We start from the raw sequence: 12840 nt of genomic DNA, 5'->3' as shown, positions 1-12840 counted from the left end.
CCAATGAGCTGTCCCTGGAAGATGGTGACCTCGGAAGATCAAGATGAAGCGGTAAATTTGAGCATGTCACAAAATGAGAGAGTAACTTCGCCTTGCGAAGCTAAACAAGATCAGATAGAACAACAAATTTCATGGCTACAGGGAAGTCTAGAGAAACAAATGAAAGACTTGTAAATGAAAATTACAGTACAGGATGGCACGAGTTCACACTTAAAGACAGCATCAGCAGCAGCAGCAGCACATAATTCAGTCGCTGGCCCATGAATGGAGAGACAAGTTCCTACCGGAGAAACCTGAGCTGTTTCAATACAACACTGACTCTTATTTGTTAATAGTTGGTATTTGTACAGCCAGGGCCATGTCAATGTATGGTCAATCAACAGGGTTGACAGCTGAAATGATGCTGGCATCAATTCAAAGGTGATATAATGATGCCACGTAATGCCCTGTACTTGACATCCCACAGTGCCTCACATAATAGCTTGAAGAGGTGAGGCTGGAGCAGAGTCAAGATTACAACCAGTCAGACTCTGTTTAATGCTGAGTCCATGCCACATTCTAAAATAAGTCCTTGTTGGTGTTTACATAGCTTTGTGCAGATTCTCAGGCTAACCAAAACACACAAAGTAGCAACTTTGTGGAGCATCAGGTTCTGATCTCTCAGTCTAGCCACCACACCAACTGCTGCAAGTCATCTTTCTAGAATGTACATAATATTTACATCAAGCTGGAAATGGGCATCTTCCTTACTGAACTTGTGATCAAGGCACATCACTAAGTGTGAAAACCCTGGCACGTTGACAACGAAATGCTGTTTGCCGGTATAGAGCTGTTACCTACCAGCACATCCTTGAGTGGTGCCTACAACTCCGCTGCCTCTGGTAGCTGATGTCTGTAAAAGTTGACGATCCCCAGGAATGTCCCTAATTGATGATAATTCGATGGCTATGAGATGCTTCCACTTTTTCTTTGATAGGACAGATATCAACGCTGAAATGTCATGCCCTAAGAATGTGACTTGCTTCTGCTGGAGGTTGCACTTAGCTTTGTTTATTACTATCCGTACTTCCAGATTTTCTCAAACACTGTCTTGAAATGGTGTTCATGTAGTTTGGCCATCTGCAAACATATTAGTACATCATCGAGGTATGCAAAGCCCAAATGTAGTCCCCTCAGTACTTCAATAGTAGGCTGAGATTTTTAGCCTGAATGCAATGCGGAGACACTCCCAAGAGGCTGAAAGGGGTTATGACGGAGGTCTTGGAGACATCTGCTTAGGCCACCAGAATCTGATTTTCGGCCTTTTTGCAGTATACTATGCTGAGAACTGTGGCTCCGGCCAACACATTTGTAAACTCCTGTAGATTGGGAACAGGATAGTGGTCAGGTATTGGCCTTACATTTAGTGCATAATAATCCCCACAGGATCTCCAAGTACCGTCCTACTTCCTGACCAGGTGCAATGACAGCGCCCATGGGCTACCCAATCTCCATAGAATGCACACTTCCAACATGCTGTTAAACTTTGCTTTCACTTCTTCAAACTGCTCAGGTGCCAGTCTTTCCAGCCTTTGAAAATCCAGTTGACCTGCAGTAGTTTTAATGTGATTCGGTGTGTTGTGAAGTACCTCATGGTCCAATACCAGCGAAACTGCATTATTATCTAAAGTGACAGCATTGCTTGCATCTCTGCCTACAGTGCCCATAGTTATTTCACTGTTTCATCTCATTTGTGCTATGCTCAGCTTTAGCTGTAGCCCATGGTTGTGGATAAAGTCTGGCTTGTGCAATTCTCCCAGTATGATCCTCCATCTGAATCTCTCGCTGAACCCGATGTCCACTGTAACTTATAGTTCACCATACGTCTTAACCAGCATGTTGTTGGCGCCCATTAGATGATGTGCTGCACCCACTATTTCCTCTTTACTCTGTTTATATGGCTGCACACTGACACTTGAGCCCATATTGACTATGTAACATTGGTTTCTTCATTTATTTGTAGAGGCGTCAGGACAATGTGAGTGGGCAAACATTTTTCTTTTGTTGTTCAGTCCTGGCTAAACTCTCTCACATAATTGGCCCAATCACAGTGCAGAACCTTGTTTGTTCCCTACAACCTCACCCTCAACTACTATGGTTGTAATGGCTGTCACTGCTTTTCAAAAAGTGGCCTGCTGTGCCTATTGCAGGATTCTGAACTCTGATGGGAATGAGCAAGGCGAAGTGCTTCTTGTAGCTCGTACGCGAACCATGTGTGGTATCAACATGTCTGTTCATCTCATCCCCCCCCCCTCCCCCGTCCGGTGCCTGCCTCTATCGTCCAGGGGACCCTGTTCCTTCACCATTAGTGTTGACAGCCGCTTCTGCATTCCCATCATTCTGTAACTTCAGATCACGGAGCTGTGCAACAATGTTCACTTTCAGCACTTGCCTCATAGCTGCAACTTTACCTTACTGTCGTTGTCCACACCTTGCATTATCACAGCCACATCCGCTTGTCCCACTACTGAGTGTATCTTGTCTGCCACTGACAGCAAAGAGTTGACGTTATAAAAGCTACATGTGATTATCACCGTTTTTACTAACAATGGCAGCTGTGTGAGCCATACATGCCTCAGTTTGTCATTCAACATCGTCGTCTCCTCTACGATACTTTGGACATGCCGCCAAGATTCCGAAGGTGTTCTATCGCCAATATGTTCTGAATACAGGACGTGCTGCATCTGTTGATCTATGAATTTGCATAGACACTGTACTACCATGTATCTCAAGTGTCAGTGCCCGTTCTGTGTGGGCAGTTTCAATACAACATCCGACAATGTCTCTACTGCTCACACATCCAAGCTATTGAACCCACCAAAACTTAGTGTAATCTTCTGTAATGTCATTCTGCATGGGTGCCAGATCCACCATAGCACACTATAGCATTTGACTCAAGCAGTTTGCAAAATAAAAACTCTTGCCTTATATATTAATGATAGAATGTACAAAACTGAGTAACTTCACCATCTTTGTTACATCAGTACTCATCTGTTTAAAGAGCAAAGTAAGTGCACTCTTGGTTATGTTATAACAATGTTTCTTCAGTATTGGAAGTCATGGCTTCAGTTCTACTTTTTACTGTATAGGTGGATAACAGAAATTTTTGAGTTTTGTGGGCCACTATTTTCTCCAAAACTGTTTGGACCCTGTCTCTAGCCATGTGTAGTAAAAGAGACTCGCCAGTTATGTGATGTTTTCCTTCCTTTGCAGTCATAAAACTAGCCAGGTCCATACCTTTTGTTAAGTTAGCGTCAGTCTTAATAAAATTTGTCATGCATTTGGATTCTTTTTTTACAAAATGTAGATTCCCTTTAAAAAAGTCATAAGTTTACAAAATAACTCAGAGTGCTTAGAACTTAGATCACATTTTAATTAAGAAAGCATTTCTAAATTTACAACACATTGGGGATTTGGGTTATCACTGGTTTCTGCACCGGTCTTTACTGTAAAGCCAAATTGTAAGTAACATACATCATACTTGCAGTCAGGTGCTGGTTTAAGTTTCTTAACTGCATCCTTGAAGGTAGAAAGAACTTCCTGGCTTAAAAATCACTTTATGGTTGATTTAAAATATAATCATGTAAAGTTATTCAGTCGAGTTGAACTTCACATCACAATTATAGTAGTCAAGAATCAGCTCGATGTAATACGCACACTCCGATTCCAGATGCAAGTTTTCTTTATATCATGATGCCATTGAACGTAGAGTGCATAAATTGACAGCAGCTGCAAAGCACCAAGAAAATGACAACTAATCAAGGGAGCCTTCCTATGCCCTGAATAGGGCCTGAAACAAACGTTCTGTGGTGAACCCATTTTCTTTTATTTTATACAGATGCTACTTTTATCAAACAGTTTTCTCACCATCATTTTACTTCAAATGAGACAATAATTTTACTTATATTGGTATGTGTTGTATTTACTTGTAGGCATACCACCTGAAATGTTCTTATGTACCGCCATTGTTACATGTACCACCTCAAAAGTCCTTGGGTATGTAAAGATTCTCCCTTAATTTTCAACATTGCAAATTTTTAATTTTTAATGACATTGCTATTAAGTATGAATCACTGTATATGCGATGTCCATAGATAAAGTTCAAGAGAGGAATCTTCACACACATTGTTAATTATTTACTTAACTTGCACATGGCATCAGTGTCTGGGGGCAGTGATAATTGCATAGTCTAATACAATTCATTAGGTCCTGGGTTGTTAAAATGATAAGGCAGAAGCTTAGTAACTTGCTTCCGGGTTAAGATGTTTTATTTCCATTAACAAGAATCAACCATAGTCACAAACATTGTCAATAATTGCAAGGCAATTATAAACTCAGACTGCACATAAAAGTTAAAGACTTTCACAATGTGTTCACTGTCTCCAGTACGGAATGAATCTAATGCAACTGGTGCCGAGCAAGAGTAGGTATACCTTGTAGATTGTTCTGGTAGCTTCCATGAAGTTCTGATTATCAAGTTAGTGCCTAGGTAACTTCTGTTTGTAAATTTTATCATATTTTCAATTTAAAGTTTACATTTCCCAAATATAAATTCTTTTAGAGATTTATAAAATTAACAGGTAATAACAGTATTGCAAAATTAAAGTAAATATTTATAAAGTTATTGGTTTTATTTTAAGTTGATACCTTAATCAGATATCAGTTGTAAATCTATAACAGTATAAATAATATTATGAGAAGGAAAGTTGTTACTCACCACACACTGTGAGCAGCAGCACCAGTGCATGATGGGAGTGGCGACTGGGGGTGGGGGTGGGGGTAAGGAAGAGGCCAGGGTGGGGAGGGGGAGGGGATAGTATGGTGGGGGTGGCAGACAGTAAAGTACTGCAGGTTAGACAGTGGGCTGGGGAGAGGTGGGGAGGGGGTGGGGGAGAAGTAGCGGAAAAGGAGAGAAATAAAATAAGAAGGCTGGGGTTTGGTGATGGAATGACGGCTGTGTAGTGCTGGAATGGGAAGAGGGAAGGGGCTGGATGGGCAAGGACAGCGCAACTAATGAAGGTTGAGGTCAGGGGGGTTATGGGAACGTAGGATGTATTGCAGGGAAAGTTCCCACCTGTGCAATTCAGAAAAGCTGGTGTTGGTGGGAAGGATCCATATGGCACAGGCTGTGAAGAATTTCATGTTTGGCAGCGTGTTCAGCAACAGGGTGGTCTACTTCTTTCTTGGCCACAGTTTGTTGGTGGCTGTTCACGCATACAGAGAGCTTGTCGGTTGTCGTGCCTACACAGAATGCAGCAGTGGTTGCAGCTTAGCTTGTAGACCACATGACTGGTTTCACAGGTAGCCCTGCCTTTGATGTGATAGGTGATGTTAGTGACTGGACTGGATTAGGTGGTGGTGGTGGGAGGATGTATGGGACAAGTCTTGCCTCTAGGTCTATTACAGGGGTATGAGCCATGAGGTAAGGAATTGGGAGCAGGGGTTGTGTAAGGATGGACTAGTATATTGTGTAGGTTCGGTGGAAGGCAGAATCCCTCTGTGGGAGGGGTGGGAAGGATAGTGGGCGGGACATTTCTCATTTCAGGGCATGACAAGAAGTAATCGAAATCCTGGTGGAGAATGTAATTCAGTTGCTCCAGTCCTGCATGGTACTAAGTTACAAAGGGAATGCTCCTCTGTGGCCAGACAGTGGGACTTTGGGAGGTGGTGGGAGACTGGAAAGATAAAGCACATGAGATTTGTTTTTGTACAAGGTTGGGAGGATAATTACAGTCAGTAAAGGCTTGAGTGAGACTCTCGGAATATTTTGTGAGGGACTGCTTGTCACTGCAGATGCGACAACCATGGGTGGCTAGGCTGTACGGAAAGGACATCATGGTATGGAACTGTCGGCAGCTGTTGCAGTGGAGGTATTGCTGGTGGTTAGCATATTTGATATGGACGGAGGTACTGGTGTAGCCATCTTCGAGGTGGAGGTCAACATCCGGGAAGGTGGCTGGTCATACTCAAAGGGTTGAGTATGACCAGGTGAACAAATGGGGGAGAAGCTGTTGAGGTTCTGAAGGAATGTGAATAGGGTCCTCACTCTCAATCCAGATAGCAAAGATGTCATCTGCGAATCAGAACCAGGTGATGGGTTTAGGATTCTGGGTAGATGGCCTATGAATAGGTTGGCATAGGATGAGGATGGTGGCATGTGGGTGCTCATAGCTGTACCCTGGATTTGTTTGTACGTAATGCCTTCAAAGGTGAAGTAATTGTGGGTGAGGATATAGTTGGTCATGGGACTAGGAAGAAGGTTGTTGGTTTGGAATCAGTAGGGCGATGGGAAAGGTAATGCTCAATAGCGGTAAGGCCATGAGCATTTGGAATGTTAGTGTACAGGGAGGTGGCATCTATAATGAAGAGCAGGGCACCGTATGGTAAAGCAACAGGAACTGTGGAGAGTCGGTGCAGGAAATGGTTGGTATCTTTTATTTACTGTAGGAGGGTAGGTTCAGGGTAACAGCTTGAAGGTGTTGGTGTACGAGAGTAAAGATTCTCTGTGCAGTAGAATGAAGCAGTGTGCTTTGTATCTGAGTCAACAAAACAGAGTATGGCAAATCATGACTCCTTGCAACCCTAAGCTGGACACACCTTTGGCATTAGTGGTAGACGTGAGTCAAAGTGCTGTTGGCGCAGTACTGCAATAATGGTCAGATGATTGGTGCATGGACCGCATATGACCACTAGCTCCTGGCCAAGTACAAGGCAGTTAAATACTTCCTGCCACAAATAGAACAAAGGATGTTCATGATCTACACAGATCACAACTCACCAACCTACAACTTCAAACTGAATACTGTCAACTGCTCTCCCTGCCAGTGCAACCATCTGGAATTTATGTCAATTTAGCATCGTCATAAAGCACATTTCTGGCATTGACAATTTGGTGGCCAAATGCCTTTCATGTATCAGCAGCATGTTGCAACCAACAGTGTTCTTATAATTGGGCAAGGCACAGCAGGATGACCAAGAGCTCCAGACCTTCATTGACACTACCACTTCGGCATTAAAATTGCAAGTGGTCAACATTCCCAGCAAAGTGGTTCAATTGTGTTGTGACATTTCACAGGAAAGAAAACGACCATTCCTACTGACTGCATTTTGGGGTCAAGTCTTCGACAGGTTCTGCAATCTGTGCCATGTACATATCCTGTATGGTGTTCCAGATGCAGCCTCTCATTTTGCACGTGCACCTCGATGTGGTAGGACTGCTTCCTCTGTCAAACAGTCAGTGACATCTGTCCACAATGATTGATCATTTTATTGTGCTGGCCCGAGGCGACACTGGTGGACAACATCACTACAGAGACTTTCTTCTTATTATTATTCCATTGGCACTACATCCCGGGATGGGAACTGGCCTCCTCAATAATTTTCTGCCATTCCTCTCTGGACTTTGCTGTGGACTTCCAGTTATGGCAACCGACTCTGGCAGCGTCCTCTCCAACCTCGTCGCTCCATCTCAACCTAGGTCATCCTCTTGCTCTTCTTTCTCCAGGTTCACTGCAGCAGGCTTTCCTTGCGGGGTCTGTCTCAAGTCGCATTACATGTCCAGCCCATTTCAGTCTACACAGCTTTATGAACTTTACCACATCATCCTCCTTGTAGTGGTCATAAAGTTTGTTATTTCTTCGCCTTCTCCAGATCCCATTTTCATAGGTCCAAAAATCCTCCTTAGTATACTTCTTTCATGTGATCTCAGTTTTTTTTTCACCCTGCCTTGTAGTTGTCCATGTTTCTGAGCCATAAGTAAGTGCTGGGCATATCAGCGTTTTGTAAAGTTGGCACTTACCTCATGATATAAGCTTGGATTTAAAATGTCGCAACATTCCAATGTAGCGTTGGTTAGAAGCACTTATGTGAGCCATAATTTCAGTAAAGCTGGTGCCATTTGCTTCTATCTTTGAACGCAGATGGTGAAACATTCCACTCGCTCAAATGTCATTCCATCAAGGGTCATTGTGGGCTGTAAGGGTTGGTTAGTGTCATTATACATATAGTTTGTCTTTCCATCATTAATTGTGAGGCCCATCTTCTCTGCGCTCAGTTTTAGAGCTGAAAATGCACTTTGCAGATCTCTAAGTGTTCTGCTCATTAAATCCAAGTCATACATACAGACTTATAGTAGATAGTTCCTAGGGGATGCTGAAGCATCCAACAGTTCACTGAAATACTCTACCCAAAGCTCCAATACCTCTTGGTTAGTTAGTAGTGTCCCATTTTTGCTTTTACACAGGTTGATGCACGGCCTAAATGCTCTTATTTCACTATTAATTTTCTGATAAAATTTTCTAACAACATTTGTTTTTCAAATTGTCTCCAGTTCTTCAGTCTGCTTTCTTTCCCATTCCCTTTTCTTTCTCTGATGCAGTTTCTTCTCCTTTTTCCTTTTATCTTGATAATTTCTTACTGCTAAACGAGGATATGATTTCTCAGGCATTTTCCTGTATGTCAGACTTTTTTCCTGACTTATTCTCTTACATTCTTCATCAAACCAGGAATTCCTCAGTTGTTTTCCTTCTTTCCCTAGCACTTCTGCTGCTTTAATGACTGCATCTCTGCAAGCGTTCCATTCCTGATCCAGGTTATCACTTACACTAGGGTTGTATAATGTAAGATTCTCGGCAACCTTCTCAGAGTACGTTTTAGAGATGTCTTCATTTTTTAATTTCGATACCATATACTTACTTTGAGGTGTTCCTTTGACTTTTCTTGCATTAGATATTCGAGCTCTTAGTTTCGCAATTACAAGGTAGTGGTCTGAATCTACATTAACTCCTCTGTAATAATTATGTGACCAATTTGGTTGAAGGTCCCCTGACCAGGGCTACACCATGTTGCTTTATGAAACCTTTTGTGAGGGAACATAGTGCTATCTATGCGACAGTGCAAACTGAATGACTCTGTGCCCATTGTCATTTGTATGTTCATGGAGGCTGTGCTTTCCTATTGCTGGGAGGTAATGTTCTTCTTTACCCATCTGTGGATTGAGGTGTCCAATAATTATTTTAGTGACATACACAGCGCATCTGTCATAAGCTCTCTTGAGGCTCTCAAAGAAGGTCGTCTGATACTTCTGTCGGTGCATGTACATTGATCAATGAGTAATTTGAGAATCGGGTCTTCAATCTCATATGTGAGATCCTAGACGTTATTCCAGTGAATCAAGTCACTAGGTGATTCAATTTTTGTCTTACTGCGAACTCTGTACCAAATTCATGGTGGCTCTCTGAACCACGGTAGAAAATTATCCAGCTTCCCATATCAAGCACTCCATGTCCAGTCCATTGTATTTCATGTAGGGCAATTATGCCTGCCTTGGTTTTATTGAGTTGATCTAGCAGTGACCTCAGGGCCCACACCTTGTACAGCGATTGTACATTCCAGGTTCCAATACACACATCATTTTTTCGTTTTTGTTTGCCTTTAACAGTGCCATGTCGTCGTCCATAAATCCGTCCGGCTTCTTTACTCTGAGGTTTCTGAACAAGATATTATTTTATTTTAATTTTTATTTATTTATTTATTTATTTTTACAGGAAGGGGTTGTTAGCCGCTTGCCTAACCCCAAACTTGGAGGACCAGGATTTGTATGGGGTTTACTCCTTTAGGGAAGCTGGCTTCACTACGCCTATAGAGGCCTGCCTGCTCTATGTTGTGGGACACACTTTGTCTGGCTCCTTTGTCAAGACCACTCTGGATTGGGTGACCCTGCCAGTAGCTACGCTACCACCGACACAGCTCTTAACTTCATCGGAGCATGCAAACCCTCCCGCCTGGCACTGAAAGTACCTTCGATAAGGTGGTGTTCCTTGGTAAGGACTGCAGAGACTTTAGCCTCTGCATTTGCACTGACTTGGCTACCTAGGATTGGCTGCCCATTACACATAAACAGTTACCATGACGGGCAGTTCGAATCAGATTTATTGGCAAGCTGGCAAGGTTCTGTGCGTATGTACAGCACAGGACTACCAGTACCACAACACCAGTAATAGAATGACCGAAAGATGGCATTGTTCCCTGGAGGTGGTACTAATATGCCATTGAACACCTTGGACTTCCACCCTTCTGATAAACCTCCTAGGTCTTTGAACAACATATAAGCAGGACTTGGACTCCTTGGCTGTGGAATTCGTCTATGGTGAACCATTGCATCTTCCCTCAGAATTTATCAGGACCAGCTCGATCCACTGAGCAATGCAAGATCAACCAGAATTCCTTTGGCAATTAAGGGACCACATCACTTGAATACGACCTCCCACAGTCTGCAGACATGGTAAGCCCACCACTTACACATCCTGTGACTTAGAAAGCTGCTTGCACATGATGCTCCAAATGGATAGTGTCAGGCCACCACTGCAACCATTGTACTCTGCCCCATACTATGTTCTACAAAGAAGGAAGCAGTCAGAAACACAAACTAAAACTTTGCATCAAAACAAGTGTTCAGTTCCTAGTGCTGCGAAATGTGGAAAAAAACCCAAGTGGCAACTATAAGAAGAAGAATGGCACCAAAAATGGAATAGGAATGTAATATGTTGATAATCGTCCACGCAACCTGCCACTGAAGATGCCTTGCAGAGAATAAAGGCGAAACACTTATGGCACGAAAATTGTGTTTCATTCAGTTGTAGTCAGATGGTCCAAAAAGTAAAAATTATCAATATACTGTAATAACATAGTAATTTTATTAGTGACATCTGTGTTCTTTACCTGTGTCTGAAGCATTTAGTATTTTACCTGTAGCTTCAGTTATAGAATTCTGGAACATTTTCTCAAATGCTGCTATGTGTAGTTCATCTCCATCTACATTTATACTTCGCAAGACACCCAACGGAGTGTGGAGGAGGGCACTTTACGTGCCACTGTCATTACCTCCCTTTTCTGTTCCAGTCGCGTATGGTTCGCGGGAAGAACGACTGTCTGATAGCCTCCGTGTGTGCTCGAATCTCTCTAATTTTTCATTCGTGATCTCCTCGAGAGGTATAAGTAGGGGGAAGCAATATATTCGATACCTCATCCATATGCCTATATTATTATTCCCCCTCAGAAAATAAACTGTATAGGCCAATATTAGTTGGCTTGTGTCTGTGTATGTGCGGATGGATATGTGTGTGTGTGTGCGAGTGTATACCTGTCCTTTTTTCCCCCTAAGGTAAGTCTTTCCGCTCCCGTGATTGGAATGAGTCCTTACCCTCTCCCTTAAAACCCACATCCTTTCGTCTTTCCCTCTCCTTCCCTCTTTCCTGATGAGGCAACAGTTTGTTGCGAAAGCTTGAATTTTGTGTGTATGTTTGTGTTTGTTTGTGTGTCTATCGACCTGCCAGCGCTTTCGTTCGGTAAGTCACATCATCTTTGTTTTTAGATATATTTTTTTTTCCAATATTAGTTATGTTTGAAATTGTGTGTCTATCGACCTGCCAGCGCTTTCGTTCGGTAAGTCACATCATCTTTGTTTTTAGATGTATTTTTTTCCAATATTAGTTATGTTTGAAATAACTTACATGTTAGAAGTACTATTGAAACTATAGTCCCTATTAAAATTACTTGATATTTGATGTCTGTCACTTGCTGCTACAGTGTTGCCCTATTCACTGCCAACTACTGCTCAGTTGTAGGTGACACACAAACATGGCTGGTCACTTCACAAATGCTGTAAATGTGTAATGCAAAGCAATGTTGGAAGCAGCTGCTGCAAGGTATGAAGGAAATGAGAAATGCTCTGTCAATATCTGATTTTAAGTGACCAGTGACTAAAATGTGGCAGACGACCATTTTGTAGCCCTAAATTTAAGCTCGTGTCCTAACCTAACCACAGCCTCATGATGTGCACTGTATCCAAGAAAATGATCAGCAATCTACAGCAGAACTAAAATCAAGATTGCTTCTTTCACAGTGTTTAAGGTTAATTCTCTTAGCAAACTGGGAAATGCTCTGTCGATATCTGATTTTAAGTGACCAGTGACTAAAATGTGGCAGACGACCATTTTGTAGCCCTAAATTTAAGCTCGTGTCCTAACCTAACCGCAGCCTCATGATGTGCACAGTATCCAAGAAAATGATCAGCAATCTACAGCAGAACTAAAATCACGATTGCTTTTTTCACAGTGTTTAAGGCTAATTCTCTTAGCAAACTCAAGAGAGAAAAAAATGTCAGTTTCAGGGGTAAAAGCAAATTTTATCCTCACACTGTCTGCGTGAGCTGCCGCATTACAAGCCAATGAGCAGTCCTGGTTGGCACTTGGTTGCAGATTATAGGTGACATAAGCAGTAGGGAGAATATAAAATGTAGACTGGCAATGGGAAGAAAAGCATTTCTGAAGGAGAGAAATTTGTTAACATTGAGTATAGATTTAAGTGCCAGGGAGTCCTTTCTGAAAATATTTGTATATAGTGTAGCCATGTATGGAAGTGAAACATGGACAATAAACAGTTTAGAGAAGAAGAGAATAGAATTTTTGGAATGTGGTGCTACAGAAGGATGTTGAAGTTTAGATGGGTAGATCATGTAACTAATGAGGTGGTACTGAATAAGAAATGGGGAGAAGAGAAATTTGTGGTACAACCTGAGTAGAAGAGGGCTCAATTGATAGGAAACATTCTGAAGCATCAAGGGATTACCAATTTAATACTGGAGGGAAGAGTGTGTGTGTGTGTGTGTGTGTGTGTGTGTGTGTGTGTGTGTGTGTTTGGGGGAGGGGGGGGGGAGAGGGTAAAAATCAAAGAGGGAGACCAAGAGATGAATACAGTAAGCAGATTCAGAGGGTTGTAGGTTGCAGTAATTACTTGGAGATG

At 42.3% G+C, this 12840-nt stretch overlaps 1 protein-coding gene across 1 annotated transcript in view; it reads left to right on the top strand.

Moving 5' to 3' along the window:
- The window catches only part of LOC126194997 (uncharacterized), a 147015-nt gene that overhangs the window by 116353 nt on the left and 17822 nt on the right, over positions 1–12840 (top strand). The gene's annotated exons all lie outside the window — the stretch shown is intronic.

Source organism: Schistocerca nitens, chromosome 7 (assembly GCF_023898315.1).
Source record: "Schistocerca nitens isolate TAMUIC-IGC-003100 chromosome 7, iqSchNite1.1, whole genome shotgun sequence".
Classification (NCBI taxonomy): Eukaryota; Metazoa; Arthropoda; class Insecta; order Orthoptera; family Acrididae; genus Schistocerca; species Schistocerca nitens.
This window is presented reverse-complemented; position numbering and strand designations above follow the sequence as displayed.